At 44.4% G+C, this 18,765-nt stretch overlaps 1 long non-coding RNA gene across 1 annotated transcript in view; it reads right to left on the bottom strand.

Annotated features, from left to right (window-relative positions):
* Positions 1-18,765, bottom strand: part of LOC112982699 (uncharacterized) — a 175,140-nt gene that overhangs the window by 124,531 nt on the left and 31,844 nt on the right. The window lies entirely within an intron of this gene.

The following is an 18,765-nucleotide window of genomic DNA, read 5'->3' as shown; positions in this document are numbered from 1 at the left end:
TTATAACGTCTCAGTTTGGGTGGGCTTGACTGACATGTTTGAGGGTGGACCTGTGGGTCCATGCCTGTGACACCACATAAAACAAAAAGCCAGCTCATATGCTCCAGGCACCAGCTAATTCCTGGATCTGAAAACCCTGAATTTCGGGACAGACGAAATGCCCTTATCTGATAGGTGTACATGACTCCCGCTCCAGTTTACCAGGCATGCACATAACAGGTAATGTGATTAGACCTTGTGAGCCTCTGCTTCAGCATTTGGCACATTAGGGAGGCCCAAGTTTAGTTCCCAGGTCTGTTGGTGGTTTCAGGCAAGTTATTTCACTCTCCCGGTTTAGTTTCCTCATCGGTGGCAAAGTGGCGCTTGCACTGTAAAGCAGTACATTTTCACGCCAGCCATGAAGAGCTGGGCAGTGTCCATTTTTTGGTCATGCTCCCTTAGCGCTTCATGACTACTCATGGGGCAGAGGCTGTTTCCCGGAGGCATAGGCTGAATCAAAGGCAGAGCTCTGCGCAGTTCCCCGGCTTTCCCAGCCAGCACTTGGGGACAGAAGCTCACTTGAGATTTTCAGCAAGTAAGCAAGTTTTCTCTCTTTTCTTCTTTTTTTCTTAAGAGCTCCTCATATCATCTTCTTCCTGTTACCAACAACTACTCTGTTCAAATGATTGTCCTTATTTCACACTTCATTAGAAGCAATATTGGTTATTTACGTCCTGATTCCAGCTTTAGACTTTCTTCCCATTGTCACCACCACCTGAACACTAGCGGCCAATTGAGTCTGGGAGAAATTCTGCGTGCTGGTACCTCCTGCCTCCCTCAGCAAGAGCTGCTGGTAGCAGCACTTGGCTCTTTCCAGTCCCAGCCCCAGAAGAAAATGGCAATGGTGAGCAACGCGTGAAGCCCTCTTGTGCCCTCCAGGACCGCGCGTGGCCCTGGTGCCTTGCAGAGAAACACCGCAAGCGGTGCCGGGCACTCTGATGGACGGGGCCACGTCCCCTGGAGCTGGGAAGGGGTGCACACACTGCAAAAAGGCTCTGCCCGTTCCAGTTTCTCTTTCCATGCCTGAGAAAAATAACTGGGGAGGAGAGGTGGCTTTTTGGAAGCCCAAAATTGTGTATTGTGACTGTGGCATTCCCTGCTCCTGCTGATGCTGTACTTCCCTACTTTTTACTTCTTTATTTGGGAATGATGTATTTGCAGCAAAGGTGTGAATATCGCTCCCTTTGCAGCTAATCCTGACATGCCAGCGGCCCACAAACACTGTATTGCTAAGCAACACTTGGCAAAATTCATGCCAGGTTGTGTCGGTCCCTTTTGATGTTTCACAGAAGCATTGTCATTTCCATCTCTGGCATTGTTTCCAGCATTTTGGGTGTCAGTGTTCCTGAAAACCATCACAGAAAGGATGTTTATTGAACTGTCAGAGGGTGAATGATTGACATTAGGCACAAGTACTTTTCATGTTCAGGTTTTGGCATGCCACAATTGGATTATTTCCTGATAAATGCCATCCAATTCCACCAGATGGACCACTGAGAGATATGCCAACCTGTGTGAGAAATGGAGTAGAAACTCAGTGCCACTTATTGGTAGATGTGTGCTTCTCCAGTCTATCCTTTTGTGTAGCTGCAGGGTATTTTACTGAAGCGGTGGCTTTTGTGATATTCATAATTAGAACAGCGAGGCAGCTTTCATTGTGGAAAAGGGTATATTTCTATGCCCACACTTGATTTCATTCACCCTCATGTGGAAGTACGTTACCTGTTCTTCTTCTCTTAGATTTAATGTGTGCTCTGCGACTTGTGCATTAAAGAGCCATGAATTTTGAAAGTCATGTATTTCTCATATATAAATAATTTCAATAAGCCAATCCGCTCCCTTCCTGTTCATCTTTTCCTAATGGCTCATTTGCAGATCCAAATGCAATACGAGGATGGTGGGGCAGGTAAAACGTCTAAGAGGAAATGCATTATACATACCATCCAAAGTTTATTAAACAGCAGACTTCATTTCATTGACACTCTGGAGGAGAGTGGGTGGCTGTATGAGATCTGGGGATGAATGAGCAGCAAGTGCCTGCACAGGGGCTGCAGGTCGACGCTGTTGAATTCCCTCGGGAGCTCCTGGGTGCAAGTACGGGAGAGGGCTAAGATATAGAGAGCCATGCATGCCTGGGCACGGCGTCCACGCAGGGCCCACGAGGGACCATCCCCGGGCTGCCCCACACAGGCTTCCCCACCAGGGCAGGCTTTCGGGTAAGCCCCCGGCAGTGGGGAAGTCCCGGCAGCCGCCCTCGCACCCCAGGGGCAGAGCCCCGGCAGCGTCGCGGCCAGCGATGACTACCGCCGGCGAAAGCGTTTGGTCCAGGCGGGCTCCGTCGGGTGTCGAAGAGGAAGGAGTTGCCTTTGCTTGTTTGGGGTGACATAATGGAAATCTGTAATTCTAGGGGACGGGAAATTGCAGGCCCTTGAAAATACGATTTTTCAACACATCACCCGCACGGTGCGTTCTGACTGAATCGACCCACCAGTGAGACAAAAGAAACATTAAGTTATCTATTCCTGTACTCCTCGGCACTTTAATATATACATAAAACGCAGGGCCTTTGTACTATACCTAATGAGCAGAAGTGAATAATGTGGTATAATTAGCTTCTCTTTCTGAGCCTGCTTGCTCAGATATCTCAGCACACTTCTGACAACAGCATGGTACAAGTGGTGACTGGTGCCTGCATCTCAGATTTACCATCACTTCATTGTTCTGCACTAACACATTTTTCATCTGTGCCGTTATTAGGGCCTTTCTCCATCATACTTTCTTCTGCATTTTAGCCCTGGGCTTAGTCAGTGCCAGCTGAAACAAAACATAGCTCAAACAGAGGCTCTGGGGTGTAGAGGCTGTTACTGCACTACCCCTCTCCAGAGATCTGTGGTCAAACCCATGGGTGCGCACATGCACGCAGGCACGCACACACATGTAAAAATGTGTCCGATTTCCAGCTCAGCCCTGTGATCACCTAAAAACAAAAAGCAGAACCTCACGCAGTCCTTTTTTAGCTGGCCGTGATTAACTAAGGCCTTGATCTTGCAATGGTTTCTACATCAGCCAATTTCTGTCTCATCAGAGCTCAGGGATCTCAGAGCTGCTAATTTCCAAAGTTCACAAAACACTGAGAAAAAAAGAAGCACATACAAAATATTACAGCTTCATGCTATCTCCCACTATTTCAAAACAAAACTCCGAATAATATCATCTCTTTTGTTGTTGCTTTTACAAACGGGAGTTGAGAGGCAAATTGATTATGCAGGGCCTTAAAAAACAGATCAAACAAAACAAAAATCTTGCTCCCAAAAAACACCCTGTAAAATGATGTTACCGGGGGTACTTCCAAGAAAGTAGCTAAATTTTTATTGCAGATTTGTTGGTAAGCTTATAAATCAATTCAAAACCAACTCTGTTTAAAAATCTGTTATGCATAGATGCAATAAAAGGAAACACACAGGTAATGCCGTTGGTCTTGAGAACTTCAGAATTTCCTTAAAGTAATAACTTTAATTCAGTTCTTTCTGGCATAAACTTTTTCATCCCATTATGTCAAAAAACTGTATTATCCATCCATTTGTCTGTCAGAACTATTCCCCCTGGGCCTATATACCACTGGTTCTTCTATTCTAAACCTTCCTATTACATTCTGCTATCAAGAGTCACAATTTTCAGTGAAAGTCTCTTGTGACTTTTGACAATGTTTTACAGTGAACTAGACCAGGAAGCTCAGAGTTAAAGGAAATCTTCCACTCTGGCAATGAATATGTAATAGGCATTACACTGTGCAGTACACCAAAAATGTAAGGTTCATTAAGTCTTTCAAAGGCAAGAACTTCCATGTAGCTTTGAATGAACCTGTCTTCACGATGGCATTAGCAAATGATATTTTGGGGCAGGAGATATTAATACTACACATTAAGGAACAAATTTGTTTAAATGCTCTATGGCTATGCGTGCATGCAGATGATCCAGGAATAAATAAAAAGTGAATAGTTGTCCAACTTTATATGTAAATTGTCTTTGGCTTATATACATAAGAATGCTCTTTGCTACTAAATTCCTTCATATTAACAAGCAGGAGTGTAACTAATATATAAAATAAAGTCATTCTCTTTAATGAGAATGCTAAATATTTTAAAGAAATGCACAGCTATGAAATATTGTCAAGGGCATTTTTATACTTAAGTTTAAGAACACTTATGACTTAACTGTTGAATAATTAAACACATTCAGCCTTGAAGTACTATTTATGTATGTTTTTTAATGTTCATACTTATGTTGGCTTTTCTTTGCTAAGGATTTAGGACCTTTGATTTCTGTTTCTAAAATTTACATCTTTAATCTCCCAGTTATGTGCATTTCCCCATTCGACTCCTGCAACAGTATAGGCAAAAACGGTGAGAGGAAAACAGAGCTAAAAACCTCCTGCAGCTTGGAAAGGCGACTGCGTGGATTCTAGCAAACATAAGGACAGATTTTAAGGAAAAGAGCTCCAAGTAGAAAACCTCTATAAACACGAGCCACCTGTACGGCTCACATGGCGGCTTTGCAGACGAGTTTAGGAGCTTTTTGGAGAGGGGAGGAAAGCCCTGCAAAGCACCAGCGCGGTGGTGGGGGGACAGGGGACGGGCCCCCGCCACGGCACCGCTCTGCGGGGAGCCCCGCGTCCCAGCGCACGTGGGCCGGGGCTTTTGGGGGAAATTCCCCACGTTGCGCCAGTGCCGGGGGTGGACGGCAGCTGGGGCTCACGGTGCCTCGCCGCCGCGGTCCCCAGGCCAGCCGCAGCGTGGACCCGCAGCTGTGTGCGCTGGCGCAGGGCAGCTCCTCAGGGCACTTGGCAAATGTTGGCTTGAAAGCCAAGCTGCCTCCGTGCCCCAGATGTTCGGCTGGACGCCACAGACCAAAGTTTCACCGAGTGACGAAACAGAAGCAAAACTCGCTCCGCACTCGTAAGGAATTCGCATTGGGCTAAACACAAACATCGACCGAAACTGTTTACAGCACATCTTGTCACCTCTCATTACGATATTTCACAACATGCTGATGCTTCGTGACACAGCAGATGCAACTTGACATGTCAAACACTGAGCAGTGACTTTCAGGAATCTCTAAGACGTGCTTCCTTCAGAAAGCAGTGGCTCGACGAAGCAGTCGTACTGCGAGTGCATTTAAAACCAGGGCATTTAAAACTCAGGCAAAGCCAGGCTGAGATGCCAAGAGCATCGCACACAGAATATTTGGTCTGACTTTTAGTCTGTACTTTATGTGATACAAGCCATAGGCAGGGAGATGGACAGATCATCTAGCACGATGGATGAGCTGCTGCCAAGCTGATGCTGCTGTATAACTATGGCCCCCTCAGTACCCATTCTGCCTCTGATAGTCATCACTTGCCAGTGTCCAAATGGATTATATATATCTGGCATGTTTACGGTATAAAGAAAGATGAATCTGAATATCTGCGAACCTTGGGCTCACAGGATGATGCATTTGGAAGGGAAAGCAAGTTTTTCAAGGGCAAAAAAAGTCAGTAGGGTTTTTATCAAAGGGAAATTAACCTAACACCTCCTCATATCAGGCTGCGTTACCACACATTAAGAGATCACTTAGCTGGGGAGACGGAAGGAGAGCATTAGTATTAAGAGTGAGAACCACGTATTTTAGTGCAGGGTCATCTTTCAAGCTGGGATTTGTACGTGGCAGTCACAAGCAGACCCAGTTGATTAATTTCTTCAGAGCTGATGCTTATTCAGAAAAGCAGATCAGCGGAAGTAGTCACAGGGACCTGGACCTGCGGGGTTCATAAAATCCAGACCCAGCTGACTAGAAGGATGGGCCAGATACAAAATCATGTAGGATGAAGAGGAAAAAGCTATTCCCTTGCTGTGCTGGACCAGATGCTCAGGCCATACTGATGGGATGTCACGGCACTAAGCCTGTTCGCACCAACTTGGCAGTCACCGAAATGTAAGTATTGCTCCCACTGGGATCTTTGACTCGGCACCACGTTAGCACAGTCCTTACATCCCTGGAAGGAGACACCTAAACTTTTGAGGATGGCCAGTTGTACTCTACCTTCACTTTCCAACAGAACTGAATGAGGAGGCAATTTTGTTCCACAAAATCAGCATTAAATGAAAAAAGGTAAATAAATTAAGAGAGAATGGGAGAGTGAAAACACTTGTCATCTTCCTTAAATAAAGCAACTCAGTGTATATCCTTGGGATAGCTGCAGAGAGATCCAGAAATCTCCATGGGAAGTCAAAGTTGACAAAGGGAATTCAAGAAGAAATGAGTGCTGCAGCTATAATACACAGACTCACAATCTTCCCAGGCCTCATTCCTCTAAAAAACACTGAAACCTAGGATCTCATGGCTTTGAGGACCTCTTTTCCAAGAATGCCTCCTGTAAAGCTTTATTTCCTTTTGAAGTCTGCTTTCTACTTTATTCTACTTTTTTGTTAAGAATATATTTAGGTAGAAACTGGCCTTTGCATCCACACACAGCCATGGCTATCAGTCAATCTATCAGTAAACCACTCATGAAGTTCACTAGACAAAGGGTTAGTGCAGCTAGTACCACAATAATGTAGAAACAGAAATATTACAAAGTAAAGGCTTATAAAATAATAAAAATTCTACTTAGTTCAGATACCTCCCAGTGCCTTTGGCAAAATACCTTAAGCATTCCACATAAGGCGGGCATTGTCTTTATAAGATGGCACCTCATAAAATGGTATTAAATATCACCAACGGGGCTTCATATTTCATCCAGCAGGGTTTAGGCCAGACATGTTCTATATCACACATTATTAGAATGACATCTGCTTTGCAAGTTGTGTACCCAGGAGCATACCTTGATAACTCATTTCAGCACTCATTCTCGAGGCTTCTGTGGCTTCGCAATACCTAATATGTTTAACTCATTTTGAACAGAAGTCTAAAGCCTGTCGTGGCCCTCTGGCCAAAACTGTAGCTGTCAGGCAACAGAGCCAGCTATCAAACATTACTCATTTATCATTAGCGGTGATGCAGCTGTACAGAGAAATGTACCCACTGAAGTGAAGGGCTGTCAATTGTTCCCTGTATAATACTCTTCTTCTCAACAGGGCATTTCTCCATGGATGTATAGCTAGTGCACCTCACTACTTCCCCATTGCACAGAATTTATAGTAGCGAAGAAATGGGTAACATATTTTCATTTAAACGGGTCTGCCGCAAGATGAATAAAGCAATCATCAATAGAATCTATAAACAGAGAGATATGCAATGCGCTGTTTATAAACAGTACACATGTACATGTATATGTATAAGCGTGCGTGTGCGTTTGTGCACATATACACATGTGGTGTTTCTAAATAAACTCTCAGGATCTATATCGGTACATAAAAATTGGAGTGTGTTCAGTATTAAAGGCTCCACTTCCTCTTTACTCACCGTTTCTGTAAGGAGGCTGGAATGTGCGATTTAGGCTTCAAATTTCCATGTCTATTCTGCTTACAGAACTCAAACACACGCTACCTTGAACTTCTCTATCCTCAACTCTGCTCCCCAGGGAGCAAAACAGCCAGATTAAATCTATATGAGAGATCTCCTGACTGCAGACACTACTGCCTTTATTCACAAAGGCAAAGCACAGCAATGGTCTGGGAAAGCACCACAGTTAAGATAGTATCTTCAGGCTCCTTTGAATTACTGCTGCATGCAAATATTTGTACACAAGCATTATGAAGAAAGTGTGGCACTAGTCCCTGAATTTTTATTTATCTCTGTACAAGTGAGATACAGAGGAGGGAGACAGACTCCAGTGGCAAAGAGCGCAGCACCGGCTTCTGCGACTGCCTTTCCACTCACTCAGCAGGGGCCCACTAAGGCCAATGGGAATTTGCCCATTGCTTTCAAGACATTTGGTTCAAACCCGTACGACTCCAAGGATTTCAAAAGGGAGTACTTAAAATCAGGAACCCAAATCGATCTTCAGCAAACAAATGGAACATAACTGTTGCTCATATAGTAAATTCTGACCTTGGTCCATCTCCGCCCAAGTTTCTGAAAAACAGAAGTGGTCACAGTGCTCTGTGCCTAGAAAATGGTTTTAGCTCTTTGGGCAGGGAGTGACTACAAACAGCAATCCTCCTAGTTGCACACGAAGGCCAATGTGACTTTGAAAAGATGTTACACAAAACCTTAATTTTCTACGCAAATTGCTAGCCAGCTCAGATTCACCCAAAATAACTTTGCTCAAAACTCATGTGAACTTTCTCCAAAGAACAACAAAAAAGCCTTTTGCCCAACGTGATTCAGCTAAGGGATTGTAACGAAACCACAATCAAAAGGACTTTCGTTCCTCCTTTTGGTCTTGTTGTGTGAAGTCTCCGTGAGATCTGCTACGGATAGTACCACCTCCTTAACGAAACAGCAACCAAAGCGCTTTATATGTATTATTATATATTTCCAGAACACCTCCATTGTGGGTATAGAAATCCAGTGACCAAAACAGAGTTGTAGTTCTGTTCTGTCCTACATTTAAACCCAGGTGCTAGCACCAACACAGTTCTCATCCATAATAGCTGAATCCCAGGATAAGTAATAGGAAAAGGTAGGAAGAATCCAGCCCTGAAGGTTGAAATCAGCTTGGGGACTGCTTCTGAGGAAAAGCTCCTCTCTAACAGAAGCGAGGCCAGCTGTAGACATAGGCAAACTTGGAGTTGCCTGGAGCAGCCGTCTCTTGAAGGGAGGCCACTGAAAACGGTACTGAAACTCCCACAGCCTGCTTTGTTTATGCTGAGGATCTTTTCTCTCCTCTTCCCCAATTCGAAGCACTTACATGCCGCAGCGCACATGCTATACACTGTCTATTCCTTCCATCCTTTCACAGGGACCGCTGAACAGAAGGCCTTACGTTACTTTGGAAACACAGGCACATTTTATGCCCAACTGAAAGTGAACATGCCAGAAAGGAAGAATACGACTGACAAACTTTTCCTGGTAGATGTGGGCCATAAAGAAACATTGTGATGTGGTAAAGCAAGTCTAACCGATGGGGTTTGCCAGAAACGTGGTGAAACAGGCTTCCAATGTAAAAATGGTACCACCAAACTCATATAAGAAAGCAACCTAAAGACTAGCAAACAAGGAGAAACCAGGGGCACAGTGGGATACTAAGAAAAATAGAAGCATTAACTTTTATTAGCATGATTTCCCTTACTTGCAGCCCAACATCTCTCAGGGAAGGGACTCTGCTCTGTCATGCAGAGTCCCACACAGCCCCAGCATCCTGGCCATGCACAGCGCTTAACAGCACTGCTGCGGGAGAGGAGGATCCTCCGGGGTCCCAGCGAGCCATAACTGTGGCTCACTGCTCTCCACAAAGTACAGCCGTGGCTGTCAAGGTTCCTCTTTTACCTGATTAGATATTTTCTGCTTTTCAGCCTGCCTTTGGAGTCTGATGCTGTCATATCACTCTGGATCTACCCCTGCCCCAGGTGTTTGCCTCTCTGTTTCGGGGGGATACCCACGACACTCGGTACCTACCCTGCCCTGCTAGTCTGGCTAAGTTGTCCGTGGCGAGATAGAGGGAGGGTCCTGCAAGGTACGTGAGAGTCCTGCATTGATTCACCCCCACAGGGAGCCGTTTCTCCCTCTGTCTCTAGAAAGGAAATTTGGGGGCAATGGTGAGCCGTTTCTGTTAGCTAGATTCACCGCCTGCCCGAAGTCAAGGGAGACATGGATGGGAATGATTACACAACCTCAAGAGAAACACGTCAGACTTACTTTTCACTTCTCAGCACCCAAAAATGAGGTAAGATTTTCCAAAAAGTTCACATAAGCAAAGTCTGAGCACTGAAAGCGCTGGGATCCCATTTCGCTATGGCTGTCTGCTGAGCTCTTGGGAATGCCTGGCTCTCATTCGGTAACAAAGGAGATAGCTTTAAACCACTTTGGCCCACAATAAACCTAGATATATTTGCATTCATTCATTAGCTTCCTTATTTAATCTGTATACACACAGAAAAGTATTCTGAGGAGGTGGCAAACGATGATTTCATTAGCTGCATTTTATTTCCAAAACAGCAAAACTCATCATTTGAACATGGCCCCTCCTGTCTTGTTTTTAGCCAAACCCTGGACAGAATCCATCTTTCCAACTCAGAAGGAATATACATGACTGTGTAGAATCCCAAGAGCCTCTCCTTAAAATAGCCACAAGGGTTTGCAAACGAGTCACACAAAACACCCTCTTTACCCATTCCCCTAGGGCTAAGCAACCTTCCCTCTGCAACACTCCCAGCCACATTTTGCTCAGAGGGCAGGAAGGCCAGAACACAAGCTTTTAAAAACTTATTGCAACTAGATCATCCAGGAAAATTCTTGACTTTTAAAAGCCCTTTTTGTAATATTACATGCTAGCAGAAATCATGGGTTCAGTTACGGTTACCAAGATCATCAGGGACTGGAGAAGCAAGCTGTCAGCCCACAAAAGAAACAGCCACAGTTTAGCTCTGTATGTTAAATTGTATGCCAAACTGCATAGTCAGAAAATGTTGCTAGAACAGGAACATATCTCTCACAGGCATACTGCTTTCTCAGCTACTGAAGGCTAATTACTCCATCATGTCCTGGAAGGTAAATCACGTCCAGTTGAGGAACCTTCCCTTGCAACATTCTGGTGTATGTGGCTGGAGAGGCAAGACCAGGCTTCTGTCCCTTGTGGCAGGAGTGTTTCATTTGGTTGGGAAGACACCTGTGCTGAGTCTTCCCAAAAAGAGGAAAAAAGGAGCAGTGCCAGATGGACTTCCACAGGGTGTCTGGGAGCATTATGTTCCTTCCTCCTTCTCCTGAGCACGATGCCTATCACCATTGCTGCTCATATGAGAGTGGCAATGCCTCAGTGCTAAGTTAACTTTGCTTATTGCTTGCCTTTAGATCCAAGTACAAGGCCATGCCCTGCAGCATTAGGCCATATGTTGTTCTCTTGGTTGCTTTTTCTACCACGCTGTAAGTGACAGTGTGGCTGAGAACCAGCACGAGTGTGCAGCTACACTCACAGCTTGTATATGCTATGACTCATACATGATAAAAACAGTGTCTGGACAGGGAGGAGCTGAATTCAAACTACTTTGGGTGGCCAATTCCAAAATGAACTTGATCTTATTATTGTACCGTGTTTTTTTAGGGTTACTTTATTTCCTGTTGGACACACATCTTTCTTATTCTTGCTGTGTCTCCTTGTAACCCCACTACATCCTCACGTCCCATCTGTTTCTTAACCCAGGTGTCTTCCTCTCTTTCCAAACTACGCTTAGTATCACCTACTCCCATTGACAGCTGTGCTACTTCCACTTTGCTTCAGCAGGTCTCCTCAAAAACCACACGTCACTGTTAAACGCCAGTGCTGGAAACTCATGCTGATTAACTGTCCTTTTGGAGGAAATGTTCTGCTTGTCACAGCATCAAAATATATTCCCCAAGCTCCATCCTTTGCTCTGAGCTTTCCATTCTGTTTCTCAAGAAATTCAGACCGACTCTGCTTTAACACAGTGCTTTCCTCTCCCTGTGCCCTAAAGAAAGGGGAAGAATTGAGGAAAGACCACAGGGGCACGAAATAAATAGAGAAGAAAACTATGGCTTCCAAGCAGCCACCACTTTGGATGGAAAATATGGGTGGTCTGGAGGGAAGGGTCAGGGACACCCTTTGCAGAGAAAGGTGAACTTCTTTGTCAAGGCAAACTCCAGCCCAGGTAAGAAGGAAAGCTGCGATAGCCACCCGCCGCACAACGAGGGGACTCCCAAATTCACACGGTGCGTGTGGGGCTGGTGTTAGACATGCCACAGTGAGGGGTGATCCAGGAGAGAGAGGGAAGGAAAACATTTTGCATTTTGGGGCAGAGATGCTGGAAAAATGGTGTCGATAACCATACCGAGCCACCGCCCTTGTCCGTCTCCGTGGCCTGGCTTCTTAGCAGCTCGGCGCGGGGCTGCCGTTGAGACGGGCCGTGAAGCAGCGGCGCAGAGGAGCAGCCGGAGGGTCAGGCCCTGCACTGTGCGCGCTGGTCCCCAGCCTGCTGTTCGAAAGCGGCGCGGGCAGAAGCCAGTCCTGCACAGAGCCGCTGGGCAAATCTCTCTGTCTGCTGAGCGGGGTCAGCGTTCGCTCAAAACATGCCTCAGTGCACCGCTGTTTCCCACAGCCCTTCTAGGTTTGCGTTACGATACAGCTGGTGAGTCATGCACAGATTAGTCATGGAGGAGGTTTATTCTTGTCTGCCGAAAGTCCGGCGTGAGTAAGGACAGCGCGAGTTTGGCACCGGTCTGCGTCAGGTCTGGCCGGTTCCGGGGGCAAGGTGCGTTTCGCATTTCCAGGTGCGCAGTTCCGATCGGAAGGGCAGATAGGGACGCCCATTCGATTCAGTGCCTTTCAGCAGGGACCCAAAACTTTGGCGCGCCTGCAATTGTGGTGCAGGCAGTACAGAACGAGACCAACCCATTTCACGTGGTCCTCTATATGTCAGAGGCTAAACACACTTCCACTTCTTACTGACCACGACTGGACCAAACCAGCGGTGCGTGAAAGGCTCCAAGTCTTTGTGAACCATCCAAGTCTCTAACCAAACCTCAGCAGAAAATAATATGCTGGAAGAGATCTTGGCTTCATTGGTGCCAACAGCAAAATGCTTCTACAAGGCTAGAGTTTTACTCTGTAGCCACAAAATTAGGTGGGTATCTAATTCCCCTGTACATCTACCAGCCACAGAGCACATACTGGGTAAATTAGGCCTTGAAATTTTTACCTACAAAAACTGTTTTTTTCATTACATAGGGACACTATGATGTCCAACAATAATATTTTTTTTCCAACTGGAAACCACCTGGCATTCAGTTGCCATAACGTTAATGTTCAGCTATTTTGTGTTGGGTGAGTTTACACAGTGAGTGTAAAATCACAAGTGCTCACTGCTTTGCTAGTCACAGGTCTGCAGGCTACTTAGTCAGAACTTGGGCTTCTGAAACTAGAAAATGTTTTCATTCATATTTTAAAATGCCATTCATTAACAGGTGTATATGGTTTGACTTCTTCAAAGTATGCTGCAGACACAGCCTAATAAATCTCCATGACACCTCACTGCATCTCCATTTTATAGATGTGGTGATTCGAATATATCCAAGTGAAATGACTTGCCCAAGGCTAATGAAGGAATCAATGTCAAAGACAGGATTAAAAGTAGAAAAATTCCTGGCCCCCAGTCTCATAACCTAACTGTGGTCTACATTTCACTCATATGAAAACAGGAAAGGGAAACACATCTATTTTGAATATTGTGAAAAGTAGTTCATAGCAGATGGGCAGCCTGACGTTTTAAAATTGCTTTACCTTGTCGTAAAATATCAATAATACACAGGATGTGGTTCTTGTCCAAGACTGTACCAAGGCGCAAACAGCACAAAATGTGTCACTGGTAGCTTTTAGAGCAGCAGAGGTAGCACTAAAAGTACAAAATAAGCAGAGCCTCTGAGAGGTCTCTCCTGCCCTGTTCCTTAAAACCAATTTATTCCTGTGCATTATGCAGTTGGTAAATGCTGCTTTGAAGCTGATGAATACCTGTTCAGTAATGAATCTGTAGGAAGACTCCTATTGTTACAGCTCACAGTCAGAACAAGAGGTCTGTAATGCCCATTTCTCAAATATGCATGCAGTACTCGCTAACATTTTTTGTGAGGCTACCAAACTATTTCTTAGAGGCTAACACACAGATATGCAGTACCTTCATTATTGCCAAAACATAACAGGAAGACAATGCACCTGTCTAGCTGTGTAGAAAAATAATTAAAAAAAAAATGAAGGTACACTTGTGTCATTAAATATTGATGAGTAAAATTCATTGACTGAGTTAGAGACAGTAGGATATAGCTTGAAATAAAACCCCATGAGGGCCACACCCCCTAGTATGCCCAGGGCCATCCCTTTAAAGGTAGGACAATTATAATTAATTGAGCAATCTGACAGAAAGCACACATCCATAGTTTGGAGCAGAAAGTGACACTGTGCACAGAACCATCCAGGACACTTGAAGGGTTAATACCGGTTCACTAGACCAAGGACAGTAAATTCTGCCTGTGGCTACCACCAGTCTATTGTATTATTATTGCAGGCTTTAGAAACAGCTTTTAATTTTAACCCTTTCCAGTCCTGTCTATTATCTTCTCTTTAAATAATTGTCATTGAGTACAATTGTGTGAAAGCTTGCCAGTCTCACCTTTCATAATTTCTTTTCACTTTCAGGATTGACAATACTATCCGGAACAAAAAAAAAAATCCATAGGAGCCGGGCCCACTTGACCTGTCATTTTCTTCTCTTAAAGAACCAAAATATTGCTAGAAAACTAGACTCCTTTCATTTTGTTATAATCTGTCCCCACTACTTGCTGCAAGAATCACTTGAGAATCCCATCCACTGTTTACTGGAAACCATGCCATGAATATTCAGAGTTCTGACAAACACATAGACTAAATATAGATAGTCTTGTACTCCTTTCAGTCTTCCAGATAACTGCATTCATTCACCTAACTGCATTTTTAAGATGACGCACTGGGAATTGTTCATGTCTGTAAGAGCTGGCAAATCAAACACACAGGAGCCATTGGTTACCTATAACGCAAAAAATCTCATTATTGATAACATTTTCAGTGATATGCTGAGCACATCATCAACCCATAGACAGGCTAAAGAGAAACAATCTATGGAGAAGGGATTATATAAAGTAGTGCAGGGGATAGCAGAGGACTGACTCAGTGACCCAGGAGGTCCTTTCCAATCCTGTATTTCTATGTTCATATGTTCATACTGAAGTTGATGGGAGACATTTCTGATGACTTCAAAGGACTTTTATCCAGTCCCAGTTTCATTTCTTTTCAATATATAGATGCAAGAGTAATGTCACGCATGATTTTCACGAGACATGCTAATATACAATCAGTTCTGGGAGCACTAGAATGAACCCAGGTAGATAAATCGTTCATCCCCAAATGCTAAACATGACAAGATATGAAAAATGTATCTCCTTATAGCTGAAGTGCAGATAAGACTAGCAGTGTCGCAATCGGATTTCCGGTCACCATTAGCCATAATCAATTATGCCAAATAAATTGTCCTGTTATCTATTTGCACATTTTGTGAGCTACACAGAAGCTGACAAGGTGAACAGAGGTTTTGTTCTGGGGATTGGCTTACCAGAGGGCTAGGCAGTGTATCCAGCAACAGGAAGAACTGCCCCAACTTTAGTGCCCAAGTGCAAAATCTGTAGCCATGGTGCTTCATATAGGAGGCTATTTAACACACATAGGACATGCTCATTAGTCTGAGACATGAACTATGAAATGCTCTGCAAAGAAGTGGAGAAGCATATTGTTGATGGCCACAGAAACAAGGAATGAGAAGGTGAGAACTGAGAAGCTGTATAATTAAACAGTGTTTTCCTCTCCTCTCTTTTTTTGAGGTTTTTTCGTTCTCTCATTCAGCCTGTTCAGTAGAGTCGCTCCAATATGTTATCTAATGGCTTCGTCTTTACTTGTGAGATTCCCCATCTGTGGCTAGACTGTGCCACTACCGCATTCAGCTGAGCAAGAGAACAACATTCATTCACTCGCTCAGATCTTAGGAGACGGGTCTTGCACGAGAGCAACAAAAAATGAGCTGCTCCTTAGTCAGGTCTGAACCTTTGCACTTAAGCCAGCCTTTGATGAAACTTTCCTCTGGATTTCAGCGCTCCTTTTTATAGCTGGGCAATCTGCTCACTCTCTCTGGCTCTGTCCCTTTTTTTTTTTTTTTGTTCTTTACATTGGTATCATTCTGATCTATTTGGTGGTCTCACATTTTCCTCCTGAGACTTCTGCATCAGCCTTGCTTTCAAAGCCAAATAACACAAGCGATGATTTCTAATCCTCAGTTGCTTCAGCAGGATGGATGTTCACACATGATCAGTCCATTTTGATATTTATTCACCTGTTATACAGTAGCTGCTTCCGTTGTTTAGATGCTTCTTTACTCACTTTCCTTTTCTCTTTTCTCCTCATAATTTATTGCAAATCTTTAAGTGATTCATAAAACATGAAAAACCACACTGTGTCTAGTTCAGTGCTCCTTAGGCTCCTAAGAAGTTACTTCCTGCTGTTGGGTTCACGCTGCCTGCAATTACAGTGTCCCCTGGACAGATGCGGCCACTTTGGGGCAGTGGGTACAGCCCCCTGCTACAACTCTTCGGACTAGGTGGATCTTCTCATCCCCAGGACAGAGAAATGGTACCACACCACGAGAAAAAAGGATGGTTCAGATGTTAAAGATACCTGCCTGAGACTCAGAGGTCTGAGTGAGCCACTTGCTCTCCATGGCTGCATCTTGATCTTCATGCTACATAGCATGCCCAAAAAGTGCAGACATGCTGAAACCCGTCACATCGCCCAGGACATGGGGTTCATTTCTGTAGAAGCCGCAGCATGGGGAAAGAGAAAAGAAACAGACTGGGGCACATCTCAGTTTCTCTCCTTTATGGAAGAGGAAAGTATCTGGAAATGTCAGATCTAGGATGGGAGAATCAGCACTGTTTCATCTCCTTATTGTAATATGATTGTAAGATGGTTTAATCAGCTATTTTCTACCCCATCTAAGTGCCAACTCCAAGACATGGGGATTGCAGGCCCATGACCAGAAACAGAGCTCTAGGAATCTTGCCATGGCCTCTCTGATGACATTTGAATGACCAGGGGAAAGTGCAATGGGACAGGTTGCAACAAAACATCTAGCTTTAAGAGTTGTTACTTAGTCCTCACTCCACTGCAAAGCTCTGTAGCTCACCTGAGGACAGCTAATGGCAATCCCAAGAGGCTTTTGCATGCCTCAGGATGAATAATGTGAGGACACCACACATTCAGCAGACAGCTCGTACATGTTGCAGCCTTCAATATCCAAAGCAGAAGTGCCTTCAGTGAGGACCAACAGACTGAGTGTCTGAAGCCCATGTTCCCAATCGATCCTGAAGATGGTTGCTGTGAGTGAGAGGCAGCCTTGATTCACAGGTGGCACAGGTCCGCAGGAGCCAAATCCAAGCATAGTTCCCCACAGTGGCTTGCATATGGGTGCCCACCAGCTCCTGCAGACCTTCCGGAATTCCTCCAGTTGACTTCATGATTATCCGATCAGCAGCCACATGTCACAGAAGGAAACAGTTACGGTTTGCCTTAATTTACAAGTGTCATCTGCTACAAGTGGAAAGACGAGCATGAGCACTGCAAAGCTGAACTGATTTGTTCTGGCACCAATATTCCGAAGTGGTAGCATATACCTATGACTGTCACATACAAATTTAGTAGATAGCATGCTTGCTTTTTATTTGATTTTTAGCATCTCCCTCTACAATAAATATAAGAGCAGAATGCATAAACAAACCACTTGGCACTTGCAGCTTATCTTGGTGACGGAAAGTTTGATTGATGAATAATAAGTTCAGAAAGTAGCAAATGTTCAACATAGGGCTAAATAACCTTTTGTTGCTGTTTTGTTTGTTTGTTTGTTTTGTGGGTTTTTTGCAGCTCTGCTTCTCTTAGCCCTTGCATTTCTTGAAGTCACTTTGTTCTGGTGCTCCATCAGCTACTGGAAGAGAAAACTGTCCTATATGTTCCTCACATATTTTCATTGATAGAACTGCTTATCACCAGGGCAAGCATTTCACAGACAACTTTTGCATGTCACATTGCTTCTTGTTTTCTCTTTCCATTGGCTGGGACAGAGCCTGTGAGGCAGAGCTTCCTGCTTGCAAAATGCTAATTTTTATTGTAACTACTACTATTACAGCAGTACCGAAAGAGAGGAGGGGTGCATACAGACAAGCAGAACAAGACAGCTCTGAGGAAATTCCAGGCCAGGTAGGCTAGATTCTCAAAGGACAGAAGAAAAAAACCTATTTTACAGGCAAAGAAACTGAGGCACAGAGTCTTACAGTGATTTGTGTCCAAAAGCATATAGGAAGTCTGTGGCAGAAGGGCAAATGCAAGCCAGACTCCGTGGCTCCTAATCTTGCGCCTTAGCAACAAGACCATGTTTTCTCTATGCGCAGGCTCAGAGAGAGAAAGGGGCAACCTTCTAGGAGGGAAATCCTTGTTGGATTAAGCACTTAGCTTGCTTTTCTCTTTTCACCCTATTCCTCCTTCAAAGCACAGAGGATGAGGAGGGGGTGAGGAGGTGAAACAGCACCCATCCTCCTCCGCTTTCCAGCCCACCCCTATATCTGGCAGGGTATTGGGGCTCCTGGGCAGCCCCCAAATGCCTACACCCCTTGGCCAGGGAGGACAGATATGATTTGTAATTGCAATACTTTCATTACTGTCTCTTAGTTCTTTGCACACTAATGTCAAGAGCTTTGTCTTTGTAGTGTTATTGGCATTTTTCATCATATTCATGAAGTGTGGGTCAATTTTCTTCAAAAGGCTCACTTCGCCAACTTGCCACAAAGACAGACAGTAATAAATTCTACTAGTGCACAGCGAAGGCTTCGTAGCTGCAAGCAACAATAAAAAGCAATGAGCTGGGTGTCACTAAGTAACTCCAGTTTACACTGCATTTTCTTCTTTTATTGAAAACTCAGAATATGAATTTATTAATGAATACACAGGCCTACTTTGAAGGGGTGTGGGGGGGTCCAAGTCAATTTATTTGGTATTCACACAGTGTG

Source organism: Dromaius novaehollandiae, chromosome 3, assembly GCF_036370855.1.
Source record: "Dromaius novaehollandiae isolate bDroNov1 chromosome 3, bDroNov1.hap1, whole genome shotgun sequence".
Taxonomy (NCBI): Eukaryota; Metazoa; Chordata; class Aves; order Casuariiformes; family Dromaiidae; genus Dromaius; species Dromaius novaehollandiae.
This window is presented reverse-complemented; position numbering and strand designations above follow the sequence as displayed.